The sequence below is a fragment of the Heptranchias perlo genome, chromosome 33 (genome assembly GCF_035084215.1).
Source record: "Heptranchias perlo isolate sHepPer1 chromosome 33, sHepPer1.hap1, whole genome shotgun sequence".
Taxonomy (NCBI): Eukaryota; Metazoa; Chordata; class Chondrichthyes; order Hexanchiformes; family Hexanchidae; genus Heptranchias; species Heptranchias perlo.
The window spans coordinates 2610705-2627230 of record NC_090357.1 but is presented as its reverse complement, the minus strand read 5'-3'; the positions used below and the strand labels follow the sequence as shown (position 1 = coordinate 2627230).

Here is a 16526-nt window from a genome sequence, read left to right as displayed (position 1 = left end):
AGCAGGTTCATTTGTCAGCGCATTTTCGTCAACGATGAGGCTAACTAAAATTGTTAATGGAAAAATATGTATTGCAATTGCATTTAAGTAGAAGGAAACTAAAACAAAATATTTTTCAGCACTATATAGTTTTCATTATTCAATAATGAATCATCTAACAAAAACTAATTATATCTTTGATTGCTGCATCTAAATAACTAACGTTACATATATAAATACAAGTAACTAAAATTACTTTGTGCCACTGAAACCACTCTGATAGTCTCGGATCAGAGATTGATTAAATACATTCTGATGTGGAGACAGTCCATCCATTGGGATCCAGCTCCTTGATCCCGCTTCCAAACTCCGCTTTGAGAGTTTCGGCCCCATCTTTCTCTAAACTGCATATTTCTATCCTTTTCTCTGCAATTGGAATCCTGGATTCTGTTGCAGCCCTACCAAGAGTTGGTGGCTGGGGAAGAGCTGTATGTCAATTCAGGGATCAGACTGAGAATCTTGCCAGGATTGTAGCTACATTTTTTATACGTGAGATTCCTCCGATCCCATCTCCTGAAATGAATCCAAACATGAATGAAGGTACTTCGAGGAAAGGCAGTAGAAATTCAGATTGCAAATTCCTGTCACTCCGTGCGAGTGTCTCCCTCCCCTGATCTCCAGTTTCTCATGCACCTTTTTCTTTATATATGGTAACATTTTATTTTTCCTCTTTATTTTTTATACTTTTATTTCTGTTTTCAGATAGAATTAATGATGAATCTCTCCTCAGTTTGTGAAATTCATTAAATAAATGTTAATAAAATATGTTACATATCTTTTAGTGATGTTTCTTGCCAAAGTCAGATGTTTTGCAATTCTAATTTTTGATCCCATAGTTTTCATAGACAGTTCTTTTAGATGTAGAGCAGTGACTGTTTTACATGTTCTTTCTCAGTGCTCAAAGCTTTCTGATCTGTGATTCCTGAAAAAAGCAATGGTAAATTGAGCCCTTTACTTATATTTGTGTCTCATTGCTACATTTACAAACAGTGACCCTTCCAAAAACATTTATTTCGGTACGCTAATTATTTGAACCGTGTATAAGAAAAAGGTCCTTTCATTTTATGTTGAATGAAACTACATTACTGAAAATGCTGTTTGAAGCCCGTTTTCGTTTTTGGGATTTGAATTTTTCTAGTTGAGATTATTAACTGGCTGCCGTGTTTTCGTAATTGCACTGGGGGTCTCTTCTGTACTGCATGAGTATAACTTAATGGATTGGTGGAGTGCCGTAGATTCTGTGCTGCAAGATTCTATGATGTGGTTTATGTTGTGAATGTTACATAGGCTGTGAATTAATTGAATTTTTCATTGAATTTTCAGGTAGTGGACTAGATTATTGGTATTTTTTTCTTGTCATTAGAAATTGTTGAGCTCTCTATCAGAATCTGTGATCGGTACCATGGATGTATGGAGACCATAAGCATTGTGGGCCATTTTGTGACTTTGGAATTTGATCAGTTTGTTGCTGATATACTGGCCTCAGGCCTTGAGGTGAAGCTGGAGTTGGACTGCATTTTTTTGTGCTGTGCAGGTCAGCATGGTCATCGTGGTGGTGTGCACTTCGAATGAGATTCAATGTAACTGGCATCAGAACAAGCAACTGACACAAGCTGTAAGATTCTGAAAATGCACAAGAAGAACAAGTTCTTTTGTGTGATACAATCGGCCAGTGATTATATAAAGCCTGGGTCATTCTCCGTCGCATTTGATTGTTATGTTACCACTGCTAAGCTGTGCATGTTACTAGTGAAGGATTCTGGAACCATCAATTTGGTAAAATGTATACATTTGTATTACTGGTAGTTCATAAGAAATCAACATGACAGCCAGGGTTGCACAGGTGATTTGGATTCCACATGGAAATGTTCTGCTTCAGTTCCAGATTTATATTCGTTTAAGTTTTGAGAACCCAATGGTAATTGCCTGAGAAATGGGAGTAGAATTCTACTTCTCCCAGATCCACTGTAAGGTCAGTTGAGAGCAGAGATTTGCCACTGTCTGTTATTAAAGGATTTACATTGCAGTATGGTATACTGGGAGAGATGTGATAATTCTATGTTGATAGTGTGCAATCGCTGCAGAGAGTATTGTCTTAATTCTTTTCTCTTGCATGTTTTTGGAGGATTTACATTGCATTGACACAGTTCATTAATTAGCAGCCGACGTAAAAAAGAACAAGTTTGTTTTATAAAAAGGCATTGGTATAAGAAACAAGAAGGAGCAGAAGACACTGGTGAGAGTAGTTTATAGGCTGCCCCTAACAGTAGTTATACTGTTGGACAGAGTATTAATCAAGAAATAAGAGGAACTTGTAACAAAAGTAATGCAATAATCGTGGGGGCTTTTAATCTTCATATAGACTGGACAAATCAAATTGACAAAAGTAGTTTGGAGGACAAGTTCATGGAGTGTATTCGAAACAGTTTCCTAGAACAATACGCGTGGAACTAACCAGGGAACAGGTTATTTTCGATCTTGTTTTATGTAATGAGACAGGGTTAATTAGTAATCTCATAGTAAGGGATCCCCTAGGGAAGAGTGATCATAACATGATAGAATTTCACATTGAGTTTGAGGGTGACGCATTTAAATCTGAAACTAGAGTCTTAAACTAAAATCCAATTACGTAGGTATGAGGGGTGAGTTGGTTAAGGTTGATTGGGAAATTAGATTAAAAGATATGACTGTAGATAAGCAATGGCAAACATTTAAAGAAATATTTCAGAATTCTCAACAATTAGACATTCCATTGAGAAATAAAAACTTCACAGGAAAAGTGATCCATCCGTGGCTAACTAAAGAAATTAAGAATAGTACTAGATTAAAAGAAGAGGCTTATAATGTTGCCAAGAAGAGTAGTAAGTCTGAGGATTGGCAGAGATTTAGAAACCAACAAAGGATGACCAAAAAACTGATAAAAAGGGAGAAAATAGAATGAGAGTAAACTAGCAAGAAATATAAAAACAGATTGTAAGAGTTTCTACAAGTATGTAAAAAGGAAGAGCGTAGCAAAAGTAAACGTGGGTCCCTTGGAGGCTGAGACAGGAGAAATTATAATGGGGAATAAGGAAATGGCAGAGACATTAAATAAATATTTTGTATCTGTCTTCACAGTAGAAGACACAAAAAACATACCAGAAATAGTCAGGAACCAAGGGGCTAATGAGGAACTTAAAGTAATTAATATCATTAGAGAAAAAGTACTGGAGAAATGAATGGGACTAAAATCTCCTGGACCTGATGGCCTACACCCTAGGGTTGTAAAAGAGGTGGCTGCAGAGATACTGGCTGCATTGGTTGTGATCTTCCAAAATTCTTTACATTCTAGAACGGTCTGAGTGGATTGGAAGGTAGCAAATGTAACTCCGCTATTCATGAAAGAAGGGAGAGAGAAAACAGGGAACTACAGGCCATTTAGCCTGACATCAGTTGTTGGGAAAATGCTGGAATCCATTATTAAGGGCGTGGTAATAGAGCACTTAGAAAATCATAATATGATTAGGCAGAGTCAACATGGTTTTATGACCGGGAAATCGTGTTTGACAAACTTATTAAAGTTTTTTGAGGACGTAACTATCCGGATAGATAAAGGAGAACCAGTGGATGTAGTATATTTGGATTTGCAAAAGGTATTCAATAAGGTGCCACACGAAAGGTAGTTGCACAAGGTAAGGGCATAAGGGCTCGTGGGGTTGGGGGTAAAATATTGGCATGGATTAATGGACAGAGTAGGAATAAACGGGTCATTTTCGGGTTGGCAGGCTGTAACTAGTGGGTGCTACAAGGATCAGTGTTTGGGCCTCAGCTGTTTACAATCTATATCAATGATTTAGATGAAGGGACTGAGTATGATGTATCCAAGTTTGCTGATGATACAAAGCTAGGTGGGAAAGTAAGCTGTGAGGAGGACACGGAATCTGCAAAGCAATATAGACAGGTTAAGTAGGTGGGCAAGAAGGTGGCAGATGGAGTATAATGTGGGGAAATGTGAGGTTATTTACTTTGGTAGGAAGAATAGAAAAACAGAATATTTTTCAAATGGTGAGAAACTATTAAACGTTAATATTCAGAGGGATTTGGATCATGCAGGTAGAGCAAGCAATTAGGAAGGCAAATGGTATGTTGGCCTTTATTGCAAAGGGATTGGAGAATAAGAGTAAGGAAGTCTTGCTGCAATTGTGTTAATTGTATTCAGGTGGTGTGTATCAATTTGGGCTCTTGTATTCATATATGAGAGCTTATCTAGGGTGTGGTGTAGGTAATGTGGAGCTCTGTGAATAAAGGGTTGGAAGCAACTGAAGACCAGTCTCTAGTATTCCATCCTTCACCACCGGGCTATCCAGCTTGTAACAAATTGTACAGGGCTTTGGTGCGACCATGCCTGGCATACTGTGTACAGTTTTGGTCTCCTTACCTAAGGAAGGATATACTTGCCTTAGAGGCGGTGCAATGAAGGTTCACTAGATTGATTCCTGGGATGAGAGGGTTGTCCTATTAGGAGAGTTTGAGTAGAAATGGGCCTACACTCTCTGGAGTTTGGAAGAATGAGAGGTGATCTCATTGAAACATAAGATTCTGAGCATGCTTGACAGGGTAGAAGCTGAGAGGTTGTTTCCTTTGGTTGGAGAGTCTAGAACCAGGGGGCATAGTCTCAGGCTAAGGGGTTGGCCATTTAAGACTGAGATGAGGAGGAATTTCTTCACTCAGAGGGTTGTGAATCTTTGGAAATCTCTACCCCAGACGGCTGTGGATACTGGGTCATTGAGTACATTCGAGGCTGAGATAGAGCCAAAAATCGATCTAAGGGAATCAAGGGATATGGGCATCGGGCAGGAAAGTGGAGTTGAGGTCAAAGATCAGCCATGATCCTATCGAATGGCGGAACAGGCTCAAGGGGCAAATGGCCTACTCTTGCTCCTATTTCTTAGCTTCTTAAATGTGTGATTAACTGTCAAACATGTTGGAACACTGTTCTGTAGTCTCACCCTGATGATTAAGCTGCTCAACAATGAGGAATGTTTGCTTCTAAAGAGATAAAGCAAAGCGGGCTTATAGGGTCTTGTGTAGCAGGCTTCTGATTTATACCCCCTCCCTATTCTCTTTCATAGCCCGACTCCTGGCTTCTTGGTGAATAATGTGTTTCCCACAGAATGCCCGTGATCACTGCTGTAAAATAGTCACCAACCAGGAAATCTGTTTAGATAGTTAATATAAATTAACTTGAGAGTTGCATGCCACAATGTCTATTCCATTTTATAAAAGTGAAAATGTTCACAGCAGCTTATGCTATCTGAAGTAACAATTAGTGTGTCTCTGTACAATGTGTTAACAATAACAGCATTTTAACAGCCTACATAGGAACAGTGTGTTGGGTAGATTTATATAATCATGTTTACATTCGCTGTCCTGTAAGTGAAACATGCTGTCATTATATCTTTAATACTTACCTTTTTATAAACTTCATGCTATCCTGGTAAGAGGAGAGAAGGAGGAGAATAGCAGCCTTGCAACAGTGGCAAAGCTGTTTTGAAAAGCACAGTTCTCCCTGGAACAGCTCATGGGAAATCCTGCCTTGCCCCAGTTAATCTCAGCCTGTCTGAGGTGCCACTGAGATGTTGTCAGTTGTGAGATACAGAGCAGTTTCATAAGTCGGCTTGTTGATGTCTCATGTCCTAATTGAGCCAATTTTCAATCCTTTGTCATCTAGTACGATGAGAATTGAGTAATTCAGTTCTGACGTTCTTGTCTTGGGTACAGGTAATGGGTAGGCGAGTGCTTGTTTAGTGTTTTTTAACAAATTCAATTTCTGCCTGGGGAAACATTTGAATTCGGGCAAGGACGGGTGAAGTGGCACAGGACACAATGCCTACAAGAGAAGGGCAGCACTGGTTTAGCTACCTGCCATATTGCTATTGTAAGTGTGAGCAAAAGGAATATGTTTTTCTAGAAATTCTATATTTAACCTGAAGTTCTCCAGTGGCATTGCTCGTGGGTAGCAGTGGTTTGGTTACAGCTGTGATGTTCAGCTGCTAAGCTAGAATCATAGAAATTACATTACAGAAGGAAGCCATTTGGCCCATTGTGCTTCTAAGGCTTCTGCTCAAGTACTTTGTGTCGATAAGTGGTGTAAGTAAGAAAGTCCAGCTAACTGTAACTGCTTGCCAATTTCTGAGTTCACTTGTACCTGCTTGTAAAGAAAACATAGATTGTTATACATCTGTAATGAAGTGATTGATGCACGCTAGATGAAAGAGGATATATATAATTACATATACATAACGCACAATGGGGAGGTGATGCAAATCTGCTTTTGATCTGAATAAGTCTGATGTCCATCTTTCACTGACTACAATCTATCTTCGCCATCAACCACCCTTGTTAGCTATTCAAGTCTGCGACAAAATGCACTCAGCGCAATTCAGTCAGCCATGCTTACTGACAGATTGTGGTACCATATGAACAAAAGAAACAATTCTCCTTTTTACACCATGCTCTTGGATTGCAGTCATCTAGTGGCAGTTTTACAGCCTCTGGCTAGAGTGGCTGTAACACTTCAGATCTGCATCTTGTAAATTCCGATGTGCATCACTTCTCTTTTTAAGCATCTTCTAAATAGAACTGGTGGATTAAATCATTCTTTGTACTTGGGGATTAAAACCACTGGTAGTTCAGTTTTTAAAAAAATTTTATTTGTAACGTCTTTTTTTAAAATCTTCCTTTTAATTTTTTTAATTTGTTATCTGGACACAGCATGTAACATTCACGTACAATGAGCAGCCAAAGTACTTCCAGGTCTTTGCTAATGTAGCTCAAGAGTTGTCTGCTCAGAGTATGAAAGTGTCCAAGGAATGACGTTTGCAAATTTTCTTAAAATTTTCCTCATCGTTTTCATAGCTAACATGGGCCACAGGACATGTGGGGACCCAGAGTCCTCCTTCATCCATTGGCCTTATCACCCACGTCTTCTCCATTTATCAAAACTGCCTCTGGGGAGCTTGGTTTCCTCTTTCATGCCAAATACTTTTTTGTACTCGTACCATCTCCTCGAATTCACAAGTCCATCCTTACTGCTCCCATATCTGGGGAGGCTCTTCTACCTCCTCTCCCGCTGTCTAATGTTGAAATTATTTCTCCTCACATCTCCTATCTCTCAGTATAAGGCTCCTACAATATTCAGGCTTTCAGCATCTATTCACCTGTTTTATGACTTACCTGATCTCTTACTCTTCAATCTTGATGTCCTGTACTATGGGCCTTGACCAGTGACAACATTGCCCTTTTACAGAGATTGATTTCTGGAGTTCCATTTATCTTTGCTATGGTAGATACATGGTTCTGTCACCATTTCCCCCTCTACCCGCTTGCTGCTTTTGTGCCTTATTCCTCCTTTACTGAAGGTGCTTGTCATGGCCCAATGAATACTTCAGGTTCTTCATGACTCAGGTTTGGTAGTGAGTGCTGACAGATTCAGTTGTGCGGTTCGTTACAGTTGAACCTGGTCCTGTCCTTATCTGGTGTTTCCATGCACACAGTTGCTATTTAGTAATCAGCAGTGGAAACCCTGCTATTTTTTCCCCTCTTCTGTAGCCTAGAGGCGCTAAGGCCAAATGAAGCAAGCCCTTCTTCCTCTCCTCACTGCCACTTACGAAATTGCCTATGGTAGCACAGTTCATAGATCAAATTTTGGATCTTCCATCTCTGCATTTGAGCGATCGGAGAGCTCTACACATGAAGAAATCCTTCAAACTAACATGCTTGTATTTGTGGGATAAGACATTCAAGCATTTGTGGTAATAGATTGGACAGCGGATGTCCTTATTGAGTACAAATAGAATCTAAACTGGACAAGTTGCCAATAAAATGAAGTAAGTTGGGTGCAGCCAGGAGGCTTGGCCACGAGCACCAATATCCCAAAAAGCAGATTATCTGGTCATTTATCTCATTGGTGTTTGTAGGACCTTGCTGTGACCAAGTTGGCTGTCGCATTTCCCTACATTACACAGTGACCAGATTTCAAAAGTACTTAATGGCTGTGAAGTGTCCTGAGGTTGTGCAATACATTGTATAAATGTAAGTTGTTTTTTTCTTTTTTCCTTTAATTTTCCCTTTTTCTTTTTTTACTTTTTATACTAATTTACAGAATGTATCAAGGACAGATTAAGACCAATGCACTGATCTTTTTTCACTTTAACTATTTAAATCCAATATTGGGTTCCTAATAATTGGGTGGATTTCCTATTGTATCATTATCTGGGCTACTGGTTTCAGAATCCTAGATCCAAGTCCAATTGGATTTCTTACTTCAGAATCCTCTCACTATGTATAAGTACACTTCTGATTTCTGAATTGTAGATGTAACTGCATTTTTCAATGCAATGCAGGTGAACAGGTAACCTTAAGTCAAAGCACTTGAATGAGATTTTGAAGCTATTTTTTCCCTATTCTGTAATTTTATATAACTTTTTATATTTGAGTGTAGCATTATACCACCCTTTGCTGTTTGCTGTCCTTTGGGAAATGGCCACTGCACTATAAAAAATACAGAGTCTCTAAGGCACTACATCATTCCAATTAGTGCAGTTATTGAGAGGAAATGGCGTGTAAACAAGCATCCAGGTCAGCAAATGACTAAACTCCATTGAGGCATAAGGAATGTTATCATCTCCCTGGCGAACTGCAGTTGGAAGCTTAAAAACAAACTGTTGTTTCTTCATTAGAGACTGCACAATGTGAGACTGTGTTCACCCTCCCAGTCCTCTAATGCAGGGACAGATTAATTGATACGCAACAGGCATCGGAGTGGTGTATAGGCCAACAATAGAAGCGTAGACAAGAGTACACTCCAGATATACAGTGGCTGCAGACGCACGGACACCCAAGAGATATACACAGATTGCTAATGTTGTTAGGGACTGAACACTCCCACAGAAAGAAGTAATAGTTGCCTGAAAAGCAAGCATAAATGCAAAAGGGACAGACACAAGTGAATCATGAACATATATGAGAAAGTTACAGACAACACACGCAACACTTAGGTCCATCCTGGATCTTAGCAGCTGACAGTGATTACATCTGTTGTGTTGTGGGGCTTCTCTTTTTTTAAAAAATTGTATAGGTGGGTGCCGTGTTTATGGCTTCTGTGTGTGGCTGTTTACTCAGCAGTTGAAACCGAATAACAATTACTGGTGTGGCCTGTAAACTCCATCATGCAGGCTGACTGCAGCTTTGTCTTTCTGATATTCCTGCTGAAGCATAGTACCAACTGTTTGGCAGAATTGAAAGTTTTCTGTTTCTCAGACTGATGGTGTGGTGGAAGAGTTCTCACATGGATACAGTAGTTTATGATTATAGAGAATTCATCTGCCTGCCCCACCAGTAGCTGCAGCCATGGTCACCACCTAACAATGTCCCTTTAAAAATAAATGGTTGCAGAGGTAGATTGAAGACCTCATTATGCTGCCAGTGCAGCGGCAGGAAGCTGAATGTTCAGTTTAATTTATAATAGGAAGTGGTGAAATCAGATTGTAATGGTCATTAACAGGTTTGCTTTTAAAATCGTTTAATCTATAGGAACCTCAGTGAGACCACTGATTCGCTTACTAAAGAATATGGACTACCTTTCAAAGGGACCTGGAATAGGGGCTATTTTACTAGAATTCACAGACTACTTGCCACCTGTAGATTTGTTTCATAGTTGGGCATATAGGCTAACAGGCCAGTCCTGGTCACATAAAGTGAATACGTTCCCTGTGGGTCTATAGATCCTGTGGAATTTTAAAATAAAATGCTTGGAACTAATTGAAGGGTTGAGGTCAAGGTCAGGGTAATTTGTTCCCAGCTATCTCCTCTGTGTTTAGCACCATGGAAGAAATGGATTTAATGTGTTTGTTGAACAAAACAGATCTAAAAATTTCACAGGTTATGTACAATGACAGTCGTATGAGTATTGGTGAAGGCAGCTTTATTTTGTTCCTGGTTGCCTGGTACATTTCACCAACCATTGTTTTGTTTTGGCCAGCTTGATGTCTGACATGCTTGGAAACCCATCAGCAAGTCTCTAAACAGAGCTGCTGAGAAATGTAGGTCACCAAAATGTCTCTGATTGCTTGGTCTGGAGTGCACATTCTCTCCACAGAGCTGCACAGCCCATTTACCTAAATTCAAAGGTCTTAGGCTCAGGTTGGCAGAGCAAGGTGCCTTGAGGTACTGCTGGAGTTTAACCAGCTGAAACTGAGCAGCTTATCAGCACATGACATTGGTAAGCTCCTTGCTGCCTGTCTGGCTAGGACCAATTTATCCAGTGGAGTTTTGGTTATCTGGAGCTGAGTGGGAAGAATCTTATTTCCCCCACCCAGCGACTGGTTTCCTGCACCAGGTTCCTTTTGATGAGAGACAGTCTCATTAAAATCAATAATAGTGCCCTGGAGTACTGCAGGCACTGTTTTGTGTGTCATCTTGGAGCCACCTCTATTCCAAAGGGATCCTGCTTATCGCCCACTCAAGGAGTGTAGTCACTTAGTTGATAGACGACTGGTGCAGGATTGAGTCCTTGCTAGGTGGGCAACCGGAGCTTCTCACAAGCAGCGCAACTCGCCATAAAATGTGAGCACATTGTCACTATCGATCACAGCTTGGACATGCACTATACCCCACAGAGCAGTGGTTCCACCAACTGAAGGCGTGGAGCTTCAGCATTTGCTGCGTACCTGTCTGCAACTTAATCGTGGTAGACACCAACTTCTGGATATAGCTTGTATTTTCGTACCTGTCTTCAGATAACGCTTTCCAGCAATTGTTGTCCCAAGTCTGAGTTTCCTTAGCAACTACATGATGGACATGATCTGCCTTCAGTGTGGTGAAAGGACCTACAGTGGGCAGCTTGTGTAATGCCAGCCACCTCAATGGTGTCAGCTTTGGAGAAGGAATGGCAGCTAAATTACAAAACTGCATGTTTTGTTAAAAAGCCTTGCACTTATGCAATTGTCCATGTCTTTTGGCTGCTGTGGAAACTGCTCCACAATAAAAGGGCCATTTGACACACCAGGTCCCCAAGGCAGTATTGGAGAGCCCTAATCAGATAATGAAAATTGTCTAAAAATGTCCCTGTCTGCTCACATCTAGCTTCATAGTAAATAATGTTAAACTGTTATTATTCATTAAATTTAACCCATGTAACACTGACAGTTTGATGGAAGGTGGTTAATTATTGAAATGCTTAATATTATGGAGTACAAATTATCTGCACGCTCCCCTCCCAACAAAGGTAAGGGATCACTTTGGTCTGATTTGTCATTGTAAATTAATTATATAATCTCACTAACTAAAGATTAGGGACTGTTTGACATATAGAATAATAGGGACTATTAATTTTGAGCTAGAGGCTGCAATCTAAACAATAGTTATATATAAAGTACTGGCTATATGGCAGTGAGTTACAAGTTGGATTCTAGTCACTGTTTAATTATGGGACTAGCTGATCGTGATAAGGCCACAACGTTTAATAGCTTATAAGTATACATTGGACTTAATTGCCGATTGGAAGGTGCTTGTTAATTTCAGGCTCTGGTCGATCTTCTGTGGCATTGCACACGGAGAGTCAAGAGCAAGTGCAGTCCTCGGGTCAAGCGGGGTTAGAAGGCAGGGCTGAGGGAGGCCTGCAACATTGGAGGTAAGAAGAGGCTAAAGGGGTAAAGTGAGTTGGAGGGAAAGATAGAGGAGGTTAGCGGCTGGGTGGGAGAGGGGAGAGGAGGAAGGCAGAGCATAGTAAGAGGAGTTAGAGGCTAAGTAGAAAATTTAAAGTGGTGGAGGATGTGCATACTGGGCTCTGGAGCTCAGAGGAAGTGGCTGTGTTGCTGGAAGCAGTGACTCCAGTATGATGAGTGTGGCTGAGTGGAATTGGATAGAGCAGGGGTTGGAGAATAGGAGAAGGGGGAGGGGAGCTTTAAAAAAAAATTATGAATATTGATTATTTTTACTTTTCAATTGTGATTAAAGATATCGGGATAAGACTTTTTAAAACACTGAGAAAGTATCAGGCAACAGTGAGGGACCCATTGGTCTTGGGGGATAAGAATGCAGCAAGAATGGAGACAGGGTGGGCTGGGAGGCTTGATCTCTAATATTTAATTATTTGTGACTTAAAAGAAAGGCAAAAATGTATTTTTTATTTTAAAAAGAGGTGAAGTTAGTAGGCAGTAGGTATCGAGGAGGACGGTTGGAATGCTGGCTGTTGCCCTTGGTGTGTGTAGACTCTGAAACTGTATGAAGGTAAAAGTGCTGTGGCGAACTGAAGCTTCTGAAGCTCCAGCTAGTGGTGGAAGTGGAACTTCTGGTGTGACTGAAGCCTGTGACAGCTAATAGTTGCTCGCTTAACGACGAGGAATTTTACTGAGGCGCAGCCTAGAGGCATGCCAGGGAATGGTGACATCTATCAGACATCTGAACAGACAGCAGAAACCCTCAGGAGATGTCTATCCATTTCTAAAATCAGGTGTGCCATATGCGTACTGATTTTAATGTATTACTAGTCGATCACCCATGGCATTGCTCATGCAATCAAGCCCAAGTGTAGTTTTCAGGTGAATTTGGGTTAGAGGGCGAGGCATAATTGACCAGAGCATGCAGATTTAATAGTGCCTATTTTAAAGTTATACATTCTGTCCTTACTTTTATATAATACTTTGGTTTTATAGTTAAATAGCAAAATGTAGGTCAATTTGCAAAGCAGAGAAGTAGAGTTGGTTGGAACATAAAAGCGAGGAGAGACAAAACTGAGGCGGCAAAGTGCCATCACTGGCAGGTGGGTTCAATTACTGTGTGACAAGTATACATAGGAAATTTCCATAATGAATGGGGACACGTATTATTGAGAAAGTTGATAAGTGCACACCTGTATAAGATTTTTGATATATTGTAGATCGATTGTTTTGTATCTGAAAGTTGGATATCATAAGTGCACTGTAAAGTGTAACGCAGTATTCTGCTCGGGACACTGAGGTCAGACTGGCTTTTTTCTACTTTTTGTTCAAATTTGCATGTGTGACAGGCATGAGCTAGATACAGCTTATTTTCGTATATAACAGTGGAACTCCTATGATATTGCTCACTGCTGGTCAGATTAGAACAGTCGTTAGTGTTATACCCATGAAATCTAAAATGTATTTTTCTCCTTAAGATGGAGCTGTGTTCTTTTTAAGGTAACAAGGTCTAATTAAGTACTAAAATTGGATAGCCATGTGCTGAAGGATAGAATACTAGAGCCTGGTCTTTAGTTGTTTCCAAGCCTTTATTCATAGCGATTCCCCTTATACACACACACCACACCCTAGCTAAGCTCTCCTATAAAAAGGATGCAAGAAAGTCCCCAATTGATACCTGCCACCTGAATACAATTAACACTCTGATTTAAATCATACATTCAATATTAAGGTTTCATTGTTTTGGAGGGAACTTTGGAGAGTAAGATCAGAGTTGAATTGTTCTTCAGGATTCAGGTCGGAAGCCAAGAAAGAATGTCTGGCTTTTTCCCTTCAGTGTGGTTGCTATGTTTTTTTTGAGCAACAGGTTATAGACATTCTGGCTAATGTTAATAAGGTATTTTGTGTTGGTTGGGGAAGTTTCTCTTTTTTAAAACAAGATTGTTGGAAGAAATTTGCTTCTAATCCAATCAAGTGCAAGAGATTTGCCTAGAGTAAATTTGCCTATAATATCCCTCAACCAACATCACTTTTTAAAAAAAAATGATTACCTGGTCATTCATCTCATTGCTGTTTGTGGGATCTTGCTGTGTGCAAATTGGCTGCTGTGTTTCCTACAATACAACAGTGACTACACTTCAAAAGTACTTCATTGGCTGTAAAGCACTTTGGGATGTCCTGAGGTTGTGAAAGGCGCTATATAAATGCAAGTTCTTTCTTTATAATTGTGACACAGAAAGTATGATGCAAAGGACTAGAGTTCTGCATATTCCATACTGCCTTTATGATAATAAGAGGATATCCAGTGGCATTGCTCATGGTAAGTCAAATGCTGCGCTGCTGTTTATAAGGACAGATATGCAATGACTGTGTAATGCACAATGTATTATTTTGCTAATGTGAAGTTGTGCTCTTTTAAGGCAATAGTCTAATTGCTGTTAACTCAACGCGGTAGTCAATAGAGTTTAATTGTTTTGATCCTCCAATGCCTCAAATTTAAAATTCTCATTGTTTTTAATTGTTTTCCCTATCTCTAACTTCCTCCAGCACTACAGTCCCTACTCTGAACTCTTTGTTCCTTTGATTGTAGCCTCCTATTCATCTCTCCTCCCTTACGCTCCACCATTGGTGGTTGTGCCTTCAGCCACCTAGGTCCCACACTCTGAAACTCCCTCTTTGAACCCACCTGCTTCTTCACCTCCTTCGCTTTTAAAAACCCTCTTAAAACCCACCTCTTTGATCAAGCTCTTGGCCCCCTGATATTCCCTCTATTGGCTTGGTGTCAGTGACAATTATTCTTTGTGTGAAAAACTTCCTGAAATCCGTCTTAAATGTGCATTTTGCTAGTTGAACCTGTGTACCGTTGCAGTTTGAAGTAATATTCTGAATTTACCTTTTCTATGCAGTTTACTATCTTGCTCACCTCTAAGATCATCTTTTGTATGCCTCCTTTCCAAGTTGAAAAGTCGTGTTTCTCCTGTCTTTCCTCATAACTCATATGGATGTTACCAGGGATCAATGTCGTGGCTCTGTTCTGCTTCCATTGCTTATGTTCCAATGCCCAGAACTGGAAACAGAAAGTAATGTGTGATCTGACTAGCATACTTTATGGTTTGATTTCCTCTGACTTATAATGTTGCTCTGTTCTTTTCACAGTAATTTGTGTAGATCAGGAAGTTGTGGGATCAGTAAGTTACGAAGGGAAATAGACAGATTAAGTGAATGGGCAAAACTATGTCAGATGGAGTTCAATGTGGGAAAGTGTGAGGTCATCCACTTTGGATCTGAGAAACACAAATCAGAATATTTTCTTAATGGCAAGAGACTAGGAGCTGTGGAGGATCAAAGGGATTTAGGTGTCCAGGTGTACAAATGACTAAAAGCTAGTGCACAGATACAAAAAGTAATCAAAAAGGCTAATGGAATGTTGGCCTTTATCTCAATGGGGTTGGAATACAAAAGTGAGGAAATTATGCTTCAATTGTACAGAACCTTGGTCAGACCCCATCTCAATTACTGCATTCAGTTCTGGGCACTGTACCTCAGAACAGAGATACTGGGCTCAGAAGGGGTGCAGCACAGATTCACCAGAATGATACCAGAGATTAAAGGGTTAAATTATGAGGACAGATTGCATAAACATGGCTTTTATTCCATTGAGTTTAGAAGGTTGAGGGGTGATCTAACCAAGGTCTTTAAAATGATAACGAGATTCTATAGGGATGTGGAGGAATCCAGAACAAAGGGCCACACTCTTAAAATTGGAGCTAGGCTATTCATGAGTGAAACCAGGAAGCACTTTTTCATACAAAGGGTAGTGGAAATCTGGAACTCTCTCTCCCAAAAGGCTGTGGATGCTAGGTCAATTTAAATTTTCAAGACAGAGATTCATAGATTTTGTACATTCAAAGCTGACTGCCTTTGATTCTTACACTTTTTCCCCCAGGTGTTGCACAGAAATTTGAATGAGACAGCATGTCACATCTGAATTGTGATAGAGGAAATGCAGTATTATATATAGTTTATATATTTATTAATAATCTTGCATCTGCATGCACTCTAGCTACAAAACCGTACTTCCTGTTCTCATGTTTTTGGCACAGCGTTGTCATCTTTTCCATTATAAATTCCTATATCCTCGCTTATAATAGAAACTGCCTATGTAAACATGTAATTACTCACTTCTGCCAATGGTGGTGCTGTAGCACCTCACTCTTACATTCCTCATCTCCTTGGTCTGTACTGTAGAAAAACTCCTCTACTCCAACCAAATCAGCTTCCCAAATTCTTATGTTTTATAGAAACATAGAAAATAGGAGCAGGAGTAGGCCATTTGGCCCTTCGAGCCTGCTCCGCTATTCAATATGATCATGGCTGAGCCTCTATCTCCATACCATATTCCCGCTCTCTCCCCATACCCCTTGATGCCTTTTGTGTCTAGAAATCTATCTAGCTCCATCTTAAATATGTTCAGTGACTTGGCCTCCACAGCATTCGGTGGTAGAGAATTCCACAGGTTCACCACCCTCTGTGCGATGAAATTTCTCCTCATCTCAGTCCTAAATGTCCTACCCCGTGTTCTGGACCCCCCCCCCCAGCCAGGGGAAACATCCAGTCTGTCTAGCCCTGTCAGACTTTTATGTATCAATGAGATCCCTTCTCATCTAAACTCGAGTGAATACAGGCTGAGTCGACCCAATCTCTCCTCATATGACAGTCCTGCCATCCCAGGGATCAGTCTGGTGAACCTTAGCTGCACTCCCTCTATGGCAAGTATATCCTTTCTTT

At 40.2% G+C, this 16526-nt stretch overlaps 1 protein-coding gene across 2 annotated transcripts in view; it reads left to right on the top strand.

Annotated features, from left to right (window-relative positions):
* nectin1b (nectin cell adhesion molecule 1b) overlaps nt 1-16526 on the top strand; it is a 370403-nt gene that overhangs the window by 838 nt on the left and 353039 nt on the right. The window lies entirely within an intron of this gene.